The 11,508-nt window shown below is 36.1% G+C and overlaps 1 non-coding gene across 1 annotated transcript; it reads right to left on the bottom strand.

Annotated features, from left to right (window-relative positions):
- Window positions 1–7,891: 7,891 nt before the first annotated feature.
- LOC121994378 lies at window positions 7,892–7,997 on the bottom strand. The gene has a single exon (XR_006115700.1). It is a non-coding gene; the product is annotated as a small nucleolar RNA R71 (small nucleolar RNA).
- Window positions 7,998–11,508: the final 3,511 nt, after the last annotated feature.

Here is an 11,508-nt window from a genome sequence, read left to right on the forward strand (position 1 = left end):
ATAAAAAAAAAAGTAACGCCTGTGCTCTAAGTTAGGGTTTCAGTCAGGCGGTCGTTTCATTTTCTGCTGCGTTTACTTTTAGCCTTGTGGGCTCTTATTATACTGCATGGTTGTGTATTTACTTTTAGCCGTGTGGGCTTATTATACTACATGGATGTGCATATATCCAGCCGTGTGGGTTGTTGAAAATGTTATATGTTGTGTGTGTATGTTAATAATTGTCGAAGTAAACAATGGTAAAGTCTATCAAAAAAATACACATAGTGAAAATATCATAAGAGGATGAAGATATGAGTGCTAAGGGCTACGCTTGTTGTTGGAAGAGGGTAACAGGTGATGATACATTTCTTGCTTATGTGAGAAGATAAAGGAAAAGAAAAGAGAGCTTTTGAGTTTGAGGAAAAACTCTAGGTTTATTGCCATTGGTGAAGAGAATAAGGAGGAAATGTAAAAGAAGATGAAGGGAAAATAAAAGAGAGGGATAGTCGAAGGCACAACAGTGGTGTATAACATAGCAGCAGCTGTAGAGTATGTGGGGAGGAAAGGGAGAAAAAAAAGGAAAGAGAAGGTTTCTTCAAGAAAATACCATAATTCATTTTAAACCGATCGAATTTGTTTTATCCTTAATCATACTTAATCTACTACAAATCTATTCGAAGTTGAACTAACTAACGCGGGGCAGGATAGTAATTATCATTTGGGCTAATGAGAAGATAGAATTAAGGAGGTGGCCAAAAGAGAAACCACTAAAGGGAACCTTTTATTATGAATAGAGCATTAATTCCTCAAACAATTAATTAGATTTTTATATAGACTCTAAATTCTAATACCCATAAAAAAGGGAAGAAATTCTAATGTACAAACTCCAATTTCTATCTTCTAAACACAGAAAAAAGATATAAAAATGAAAATTTAATTAACAGACTCATAATCTAAAATTCTTAAACAGACTCAAAATATATAATTATAGAAAGATAGATATTTTGAAAATACTTAAAATATCAAAACTACCTAAAATAAAATAAAACCCAAAAAATTAAAAATAAAAATTATTAAAAAAACATTTATAGAAACCTTTGAATCCTCTTATATCAGCCACCTTGGTTTGGAAAAAGTCATCCTATTTGGATTTCCTGCTCGGCGTCTAATCTTCCGATGTCTAGTGCTTCCTCAAATGTCATGTCCTCTAGCCCCTCCTCAAATGTCATGTCCTCTAGCCCCATTGACCTGCTAGACGTTCGGTCCTCCAAACCCATCTACACTTCCTGACTTGTGACTTTAATTTGCCAAGCCTTCTACCTAGTATCTGATCCAACTGAACTGCTAGGCTTTTCCTTTTCCTAATATTCACAAGGGCTTTTCCTTTATCAAGTATCACTTGGACATTCTAGTTGACCTACCTGCACACTCAGTAAACTTTCATTAAATAAAAATAAGCCTTAATTTTGAACTTTTTCCAATTATCAAAAATCTAGTTCCTTCAACACCAATAAAATGATCATCAGAGGAGTCAAAAGAGGAAGAATAAGCTCAATCCAACCTCCTAACACAACCGGCAATAGAACAAGTGGCTAAGACCGAATATGAACTCAAGTTTGAGTAAAAATTTGAATCAAAGTTTGAGATAAGCCATAGATCTAAATATACTTTCCTGACAAGCCCAATAATGAGGTAATCTCTCCCTTAGTTAATAAGTTATATACTATCATTTGTAATTTGTTTTGAAATTAGCCAAATCCAATATCTAGGTCAAGTCACTCTAAAAGAAGGTAGAAGTCCTTAAGTATAAGACTACCCTTAGCACTTCAAATGAATAAGTTCAAAATGGAACTTCAACACAAGTCCAACAACTTGAGTAATAAAATTCCTTTGAAAATTAGAGTTGAAGAACTAAAAGGATCATTAAAATGTTTAACTTCGATCTCCAAGTCCCTTAATATATTACTCGAAACACAAAGGATCATATACAATTGATCTTCACACGCTTATCAGTCTAAGAAACCTTTCAAAATCATATCTATTATTAGTTAATGAACTGCTAGAAATCAAGTTTAACCATGGGTCCCTAAATCAATCATGAGTATTTAAGTTGGACTAAATCAATATTGAATCCACAATAGTTATATTCATTACCTAGATAAACCATATCAAAGTTATGATTCAGAGAGAACTAATAGAAAAAAATAATTTTAATGTAAGATAAAATTGCACGATTGTTTCATTTGTTACTTTTATTATTCATCCTTAGTTTATTTTTTACTTAACTTAGCATGGCTATGTAAGAAAATAGTTAATTTGATACTTAACAACCTAGTCTTAGGATGTGGTGAGACGATATTATATTAGGATGCAAAGAATAAGTGTATCCAAGTTGGGTATGGATTATCCTATTTGGTGCACTTAGTTGAGAGAAATTAACTGAAACTACCTCGTCACATCCTAAACTAGTTAGACCCTAATTTTTCAATAAGTAGGTTAAAAATATAATTTCTTAAAAAGACTTTATTTAAGGAGGTGGTTGCTTCTCCAATATCAAAAAAGGTCATTATGCCTTACCACAACTTGTAATTCAATTTTTGAAATGTGTATTTAACTAATTAATGGCCAAACCTAAATCTAATACAAGGTTAAATTAGATTTAAAATTCAAACTAATTCTCTTCAAGTAAAATAGAAAACCATTTCACCAAACCTATATGTTAACTCGATTAATAATCTAGAAATGGGTGAAATGGAGACTAAGGTAAAATTGATCAAAACATTATAAATTAAATTCTATTCAAGAACCATTGTAAGTGCAAAAATATAGAATTTTCAAAATTAAGTTAATTTTTTGAAATAAAAAGATTATCGATATAAGCACCTGGAATAGATCCATGTGTCGAAACCATTTTGAAGTTTCAAATTTTTTAAAATTTAGGCACCCGCACGCTAGTCCAGGAAGCCCACAAAATCCCGCCCAAAAAGCCTACCTAAAACTTCGTCGTTTGGGATGAAGGCGCCTCAACATCCTCAAAGTTCCCAGAAATGTTGCCACACAGAAACCTGACAAAGATGATTCAAGCTCATGGAACACCTTTGGGTGCATAGATATGATTTTATAAGGGGGACCCGAGGCTTCAACTCAAGATTTCGGTTTAGTCTTTTATAGCCTTGGTAATTAGTTCCTATTTTAGTTGTCCAAAAAATGTTTTGGTACACTCTAAACTTAACTTGTCATTATTATGGTAAAAATAAATCATTTATTTATGTAGGTAGGATTAAGAGAAGAGCCACTGAGCTAGATTCCTCTAGCACCCCTAGCACTGACATTAGGTTTCGTTCAGAGGAACTTAGGTTGTCCACAAGGTGTCTAGAAAGAAGAAAATAAAAAGTATCATCAGAGTTCATCCACCGAAGAGTTATAGGTCGTGGGGTTGGAACTTGTGTATCAAATCATGTTAATATGTTGTTTTGTTCCTTTCATTTGTACACTACTTATTTTATTTATATATATTTAAATTGTTCAAACTCTTCATATGTTAAATAGTCAATGAAAATGTAAATGACAATTCATCCCTCTAGCGATGATAATTCTACATATATATAACATTTTCTTCAATATATACATTATTTTTATAATATGTATACAATTTAAATAAATAAAAATACATGTAGTATCAAATTTTATTTCACCAATCAAGATGGATGATATAATTTATTCTCCATCTTTACGCTATGATTAACAATAACAATGACAAACTTGTTGTCCATTTCGTACTTTGCATTCCCCTCCTCTACATGAATTTGAACACCAAGTGTTGCACGCACTAGTATCACTAGCACCTCTACAACTTGTTTGTTGTCTATCACCCCATTTTTTATATTCCGAACAACAATTGGCAGCATCAGAGCGATCTATAATTTTAACCAAAAAAGAATAGTCAACATTAGGATATATGAACAATATGTAACAAATAAATTCAATAAAATTTGCATGGAATATTTAAATGGTGTTTACTTACTTGCAAGGCATATAGTTGTAAACAAAAGAAATACACAAAGAATTGAAACTCGAGACATTATGTAGTACTAATTAACTTTTGAGCTTTTTATATTTTATATTTATTGTGTAATTGTAATAGTGGTGCAAGATCAGTATATATATTGTTCCGTGATGTGAAAATAGGAGAATACAATTAAAAGGAAATATAACCAATAACATAACCGATCCTATAATTAGTAGCAAAGTGGTCATACACTTTTAGAAAGCTTACTATTTTTATCTACTTTTCAATTAGGTATTGTCCTATATATAGAAAGAATGTAATATTTATCGAGTATATAATTTTGTTATGTATATCAGTTATATAATTATAGGAAACATATTATATATAATATACACTTTTAGAAATAATACTATATACAAAATTGTTAATGAATATTTTCTTACAGAACTTTACAGAAAGTCCTTGTAGTGAGTCGGCATAACTTTTTTTTTAAAAAAATACAACTTTTTCAAATCCACTTCATTCTTTCTTTTTCTTTTATTTTTATAAAATCAACATTTCCTCTCGTCATTCTCCTCGCCATAGACTTAGTATTTCAACTGGATCAAACTTATTACTTTAACACTTAGAGATTATATATTTTATTTTGTGACTTACTACTTTATGACAAAAATATTATGAAGTAAATTGTTACTTAAAATTAGAAGTGATGCTTGTATTTTTTAACCTACATAGTCTAAAATGATATTTACTTCATCAATTTTATAACCCAAATAATTATCATATATTACTTCATAATTAATAATTGTTGAAGTAAACAATGGCTAAGTCTATCAAAAAATACACATAGTGAAAATATGAGAAGCGGATGAAGATACGAGGGCTGAGGGCTAAGCTTGCTTTTGGAAGAGGGCAATAGGTGATGTTACATTTCTTGCTTGTGTGAGAAGATAAAGGAGAAGAAAAGAGAGCTTTTTTGCTTGAGAAAAAAAACTCTAGGTTTATTCCCATTGGTGAATAGAATAAGGAGGAAATGGAAAAGAAGATGAAGGGAAAATAAAAGAGAGGGATAGGTGAAGGCACAACAGTGGTGCCACGCCCCAGGTAGTCCCTGTCAGAAGAAATTTCGACAACATCTCCCCTGTACGGGTGAAAATATGAATCCAGAATACATATATCTATACCTCGGTCACACACGGCCGGAACAATACATTACAAATAAGAAACAAACCACGCAGTTTATATCAACATTCCACACAGTTCAACATATAAGCAATCCACGCAGTTTAATATAGAAAGACGATAAAGAATCCTCAAAGATATATGTAAACATCCTACTCCACTACAACGAAGAAAACAAAATCCACGAAGAAATGAGAAAATCCGCAGTGAAAAACAAAGTAGCAAACCCGAATGTTCAATGTCCACAATACAAACCCACAATACAAGTATATAAGATGCAAAAGCAAAATATAATCCGACAAAGAAAATCCTCGCGATAATGGGGCTAGCGACTGGAATATTGATGTGCGTAGATTATATACTCTTTTATGCATGTTTTTACGCACATTTACATATTTTGATCATGCTTGATCTATGCATTTTTATACTTCCAGCTTTCCTTTTAGCATATTTACTCTTTTAGTTCGGAGATTTGCTTTTTGTGCATTTTCTGTACACAGGAGTCGATTTGGTGAAGAATCTACATCTTTGGGCAAGCCTTGGAGGAAACGAAGGGAGAAAGCACCGGGCCGTGTATATCACACGGCCCTGCACTGGTATGGAGCTTGGGCCGTGTGGAGTTTGGCACCAACAGAAGAGGAAGATGACATGGCCGTGTGAATCTCGCACGGCCGTGTCAAGATTTAAAGCCAACCAGAGCAGAAGCCTTACATGGCCGTGTGGATCTACACGGCCGTGTGAGGTTTCCAGAGACCAAGCAGGATGTGGCCATGTGCACCACACGGCCGTGTAGTATTTCCAGTGAGCAGAAGGGTTTTGGCCGTGTGGAGTCACACGGCCGTACAACTTTGGCAGAGAAGGAACTGGACATGGCCGTGTGAATCTCACACGGCCGTGTCACGGGGTCGTGTGGCGCCCGATTCCCTTCTCTATTTAAACCCTCCTTCATGAATTGAAAAGGGGATCTCTCCCCCTTTGGGAGAAGGCAAGATTTGGTGGTTTCCTCCCAATCTTGGGAGGATTTATGGGCGATTCAAGGGGAGCTCTTGACGATTTCGGCTCCGGAGCGAGGATTGGATCCGAAGACGAAGCTTCTTCGTAGATAAGATTTCTCTTTCCCCCTTTTCTTGGTTTCTTGGATTGGGGATTTAAGAAATGCTTGTATTCTTAATTTCTTCGGGTTTTCTTCCTCGATTCATGGAGTAGATCTTGTATTCTAGGATGAAGGGAGTATTTGTATGATGGATTGATGTAATCTCTTATGGATTTGCCATTTTCTTGTTTCAATGACATTATCTTGCTTGTATCGATTAGATCTTGAATGATTAATGGTGATTCGTGCTTGATTCTCATTCTTGAATAATTGTTTAGATTTCTTATGGACTTTGTAAAGATAAACTCTCACTCGATCATCCGAGGGATCCACGTGACAGGTGCAAGCCCGTGTAAGGACGTTTGAGAGACAATCTTGAAGAGGAAATAGGAATATTCAAGTGAGTAGGATGGATTTTGTGATTAGTTTCTTGTATCTTGGTAGATTAATAAGTCGTGGGCTTCTACGTTGATATCCGAGGAAGGCATAGTAATAGGTGCACTTCTGTGTAAGGACAACATAGGTTCATGTCTAATTAATCCTATTTAGATACATTTCTCAGTCCTTTGCCGGTTGTCTATTGCAAGAGAGAACCGGTAACTTTCTACATGTTTGGCAATTGAGGGATAAGAATTGGTGAACCATTTACATTCGAGATATCCTACAAAGAAACCGAAACTCCTAGAATCTCCCTTTATCATAACCAAAAACACTAAATTCTTGTTTGTTGATCTTTAAGATTAGATTTGTTTACCTTTCCTTTGCTTTTGAAACGATTGGATAATTGTTTAGCTAATTCGCATTGAGACATTTCTAGTGCATATTCCAGTCCTTGTGGATACAATAATCTTTTATATTACTTGCGATATTTCCGTACACTTGCGGAGAGCGAACAAGTTTTTGGCGCCGTTGCCGGGGACTGCGCTATAACATTAGGAATTATCAATTGAGTTAGACTAAACATAACATCTGTTTTCCTTTCATATTGCATAGTTGTAACTAATCATTAGATTTTTGTTTTTACTTTCTTGTATAACTTTCACTTCTTGTTAATTCTTTTTGTACAAATTCAATTCTGCATTTTTGATTCTTCTATTTTTCTTTTTCTGTCGAATTGCTATCTGCTATCTTGTTCTTGTGTATGCGAAGATCTAACTTTGCAGGGGAATTCTTTCCTTTTGACCCTGAGATTGATTGAACTTTCCATAAAAGAAGAATTCTGCAAAGGCAAATTGAAGAACAGGAACATTTGAACATGGCAAATAGACCACTTAAGGATTATGCAGCACCCTATGCAAGAGGCTTTCGATCTAGTATTTCAAGACCTTCAGTGGAAGCTAATAACTTTGAGATCAAACCTGCAATCATATCTATGGTGCAGCAGAACCAATTTGGTGGAGGACCTCATGAAGACCCTAATCAACACTTAGAGGTCTTTTATGAAATATGTGGTACCATGAAAATGAATGGAGTTCCTTCAGATGCAGTTAGATTATTGTTATTTGGGTTTTCTCTAAGAGATAGGGCAAAGCAATGGCTGAATTCTTTGGCCCCTAATAGCATCACCACTTGGGAGCAGTGTGAGCAACAGTTTCTTGATAAGTTCTATCCACCAAGAAAAACAGCTCATATGAGGAATTTAATTGCAAGCTTCAAGCAAACTGACTTAGAATCTCTTTTTGAAGCATGGGATAGATATAATAGTATGCTCAGACAATGCCCACATCATGGGTTGGAAAGATGGTTAGTGTTGCATACTTTTTATAATGGTATCAATTATCATACCAAAGTGTCCCTTGATTCAGCTGCTGGAGGGGCACTTATGAACAAAAGCTTAGATGAAGCCGAAGAAATCATTGAAAGTGTAGCACAAAATCATCATCAATGGGCAAAATGAAAGAAGTGGTGGCTATTCTTCTGTAAACCCAACGATTAAAGCATCAGGGAAGTTTGATGTAGATGCAGTCACTCTTTTATCTGCAAAATTGGACGCTCTTACAAAGAAATTTGAGAATATGGGGGCTAGTGCTAATATGGTCAATGCTATTAGTACATCTTGTGAAGTATGTGGGAGTTCAGAGCATTCAAATGACTCATGTCCATTGGGAGCTATCACTGCACAAATCAATCAACTTGAACAATGCGATGCAATCATGAGTTACAATCAAAGGCAGAACAACCCATACTCAAATACTTATAACCCTGGATGGAAGAGTCATCCAAATTTTTCCTACAGAAATAATCAAGATCAAGGACCATCTATGGGGGCTAGACCAAATTTCCAAGCTGGACAACAAAATTTTCAACATCTATCTTCTCAAGGCTTACCAAAGTCAAATGTTGAAAAGATGCTTGAAGAAATTATCTCAAGTCAGAATGAAATGAAGCAAGATTTAGCAAGGCTCATTCAGAGGATGGATAATTCTGAAAAGCATCAAAAGATCCAGGATAGTCAAATTGCCCAACTAGCTTCCTCTTCATCCAGAGTGCCAGGACAACTTCCAAGAAAACCTGATGTGAATCCTATGGAGCATTGCAATAGAATTGAGCTTAGGAGCGGACAGACCTTGGGAGACTCCCAAGCGACTGCTTCAAAAGGGATACAAAAAGAAGAAGAGCTCTCTCCTCCTATACCAAATCAGATTCAAGCTAATGAGGAGAGTACCATTGAGGTTGAAGAAACTCTTCCACTGAACCATCAGAGCAAAGCTGTCCCTTTTCCTCAAAGACTTACAATGCTCAAGAAAGATGAAGAATTTGGCAAGTTTCTAGAAAAAGTTAAGAAAATTTGTGTAGAGGTACCTCTTATCGATGCTATTCTACAAATGCCTAGATTTGCCAAATTCCTGAAGGATCTCATGTCAAATAAGAGAAGAAGAGGAGAGGTCGAGACCATTGCGCTTAGTGAGGAATGTAGTGCTATTTTTGAGAAGAACACTTCTCCAAAACTGAAGGACCCAGGGAGCTTTTATATCCCTTGCAACATAGGAAAAGAATTTTTTGAAAAAGCTTTCTGTGATTTGGGGGCAAGTGTTAGCCTCATTCCTTATTCAATTTGTAATAAATTAGGTCTCAAAAACATTAAACTTACTACTATGGCACTTCAACTTGCCGATCATTCCTGCAGGTACCCTTTGGGTATTATAGAAGATGTGCTAGTAGAGGTGGATGGGAATGTTATTCCCACAGATTTTGTCGTGTTGGACATGGAAGAGGACCCTAGGATTCCTATCATATTAGGAAGACCTTTCCTTGCTACAGCTGGAGCTATAATTGATGTCAAAAATCATAAGCTTTCTTTGGTAATTGGTAAGGAAAAGTTGGAATATTATTTATCTAATATCTCTAACCATGTCTCGTCTCTTTTAAATGCTTGTAGCAGGACAAGCATTTATAAACACGAGGAATGGAATTTCCATCCTCATGGAAGGCCACCAAATGAAGGAGACAATATGGTGGAAGATGTTGGGAGAAGATCTCCCAACAAAAATGAAAAGTATATCTGTCCTCCAAGGGCGAGGAAAAGAAGCGAATGATAAAGTTTGGTCGAGCTAAAGACCTTAAACAAGCACTTCTTGGGAGGCAACCCAAGGGTTCTTTTAGTTAGTTTTGATCTGCATCTAAATTCCTTTTAGCTTAATGCATTCTTTTGATTTTGTTTTCAGGTTAGGTGCAAAACGGAGCTCGGTCGTGTGCTATACACGGCCAGGCAAAAGTTGCAGAGAACGGAAGTGCTTAGGCCGTGTCATCCAGACACGGCCGTGTAGCATCTTCCAAGGAGAAAAGGATCTAGGCCGTGTCTCAAACACGGCCGTGTAAAGAGTCCCGAGAGGAAGGATGGAGAGGCCATATCCCAGACACGGCCGTGCGAGGAATCCAGAGAAGGAAGAGGGGGAGGCCGTGTGGATCTACACGGCCCGTGTAAAGAATCCCGAGAGGAAAGATGGGCAGGCCGTGTAGATCTACACGTCCGGTGTAGGAGAACTATTAATGTCTTCTTCCTACCTCACACGGCCAGATCTTGGCCGTGTTCCGCACACCCCCAACTCTCCAAAACATATCTCTCTCTCCCAATTTCTTAAAAACTCCTCTCTAATCTCTCAAGATCTCTTAGATCCGATTCTCCTCCTCTCTAAGACTTGGACTTTTTGTTCTCTTAACCTAAGATCTTTTGTTCTTTGAAGTTTTGTTCTTTGAGTTCCACAACTCTAGATAATTCTTCCCCTATCTAAACTCATCAAGATGTCCAATATTTTGAAGAGACTTCGCAAAGGAGGTGGTGGATCTAGTGGAGACAAAGAGAAGGAGCCATCAAGGGACAAAGGAAAACAACCAGTGAAGGGCAAAGGCAAAAGGACTTCACGCAACGAAGGTAATGACAATGAATTCAATATTGTGTTTAGAAATGATGATCAAGTAACTAGATTTGCAATTCTTGTCAATAGAAAGATAGTGTGTACTAGATATATGGACCCAACTATTCTTGATATGCTTGGAATTAGGGAAGATGTAGATTTGATGATTGGGTTTTTGGATTGGGGTGATATTATGTACACACATTTGCCTACATATCCTCGTCTTGTTTTGGAATTTTTAAGTTCATTGGATGTCCATTTTACTAATGAAGATGATTATTCTGGAAAAATCTCTTTTAAATTATTGAATCAAGAATTTCTATGGGCATTTAGTGACTTTAATTCTTGTTTTGGAATAACCACCGGTAGCCCTCGTAGGTTTGATCCAAGGTTTAATTGGAATCATTTTTTGAATGCAATAACTGGGTTAGATCAACCTTATGAGCCTTCAAAAGCTAAGGCCTCCCATATGCAAAACCCCATCTTTAGGTATCTACATAGAGTCATGAGTAAAACTATTTTTGGTAGGGGAGAGAGTGATGGGGTGGTTAAAAAAATAGAGCTTTATGCTTTATGGGCTATGCTTTATAAGGTTGAATTTGACTCTGGTTTTCATTTTGTTCAAACCTTATTGAGATCGGCTAGGGCATCATCGGGATCGATTATTTTTGGTGGTTTGATTACCCGAATAGCTTATAATTTAAATCTTGATATTGATGGGTTGGAAATAATTCATGGTAATGACATGATTGACATTGATACATGTCTTGCTATGAAAATGATCGTTCGGGATGGGAGTGGTTTCGCGTTCCCTAGGAGGAGTGGTTCTCCTTTACCCCTTCTTTTTCCTGAACGAACTACTATTCGTAACCCGGCTAATTGGGTAATTT

This window comes from Zingiber officinale, chromosome 1B (genome assembly GCF_018446385.1).
Source record: "Zingiber officinale cultivar Zhangliang chromosome 1B, Zo_v1.1, whole genome shotgun sequence".
Classification (NCBI taxonomy): Eukaryota; Viridiplantae; Streptophyta; class Magnoliopsida; order Zingiberales; family Zingiberaceae; genus Zingiber; species Zingiber officinale.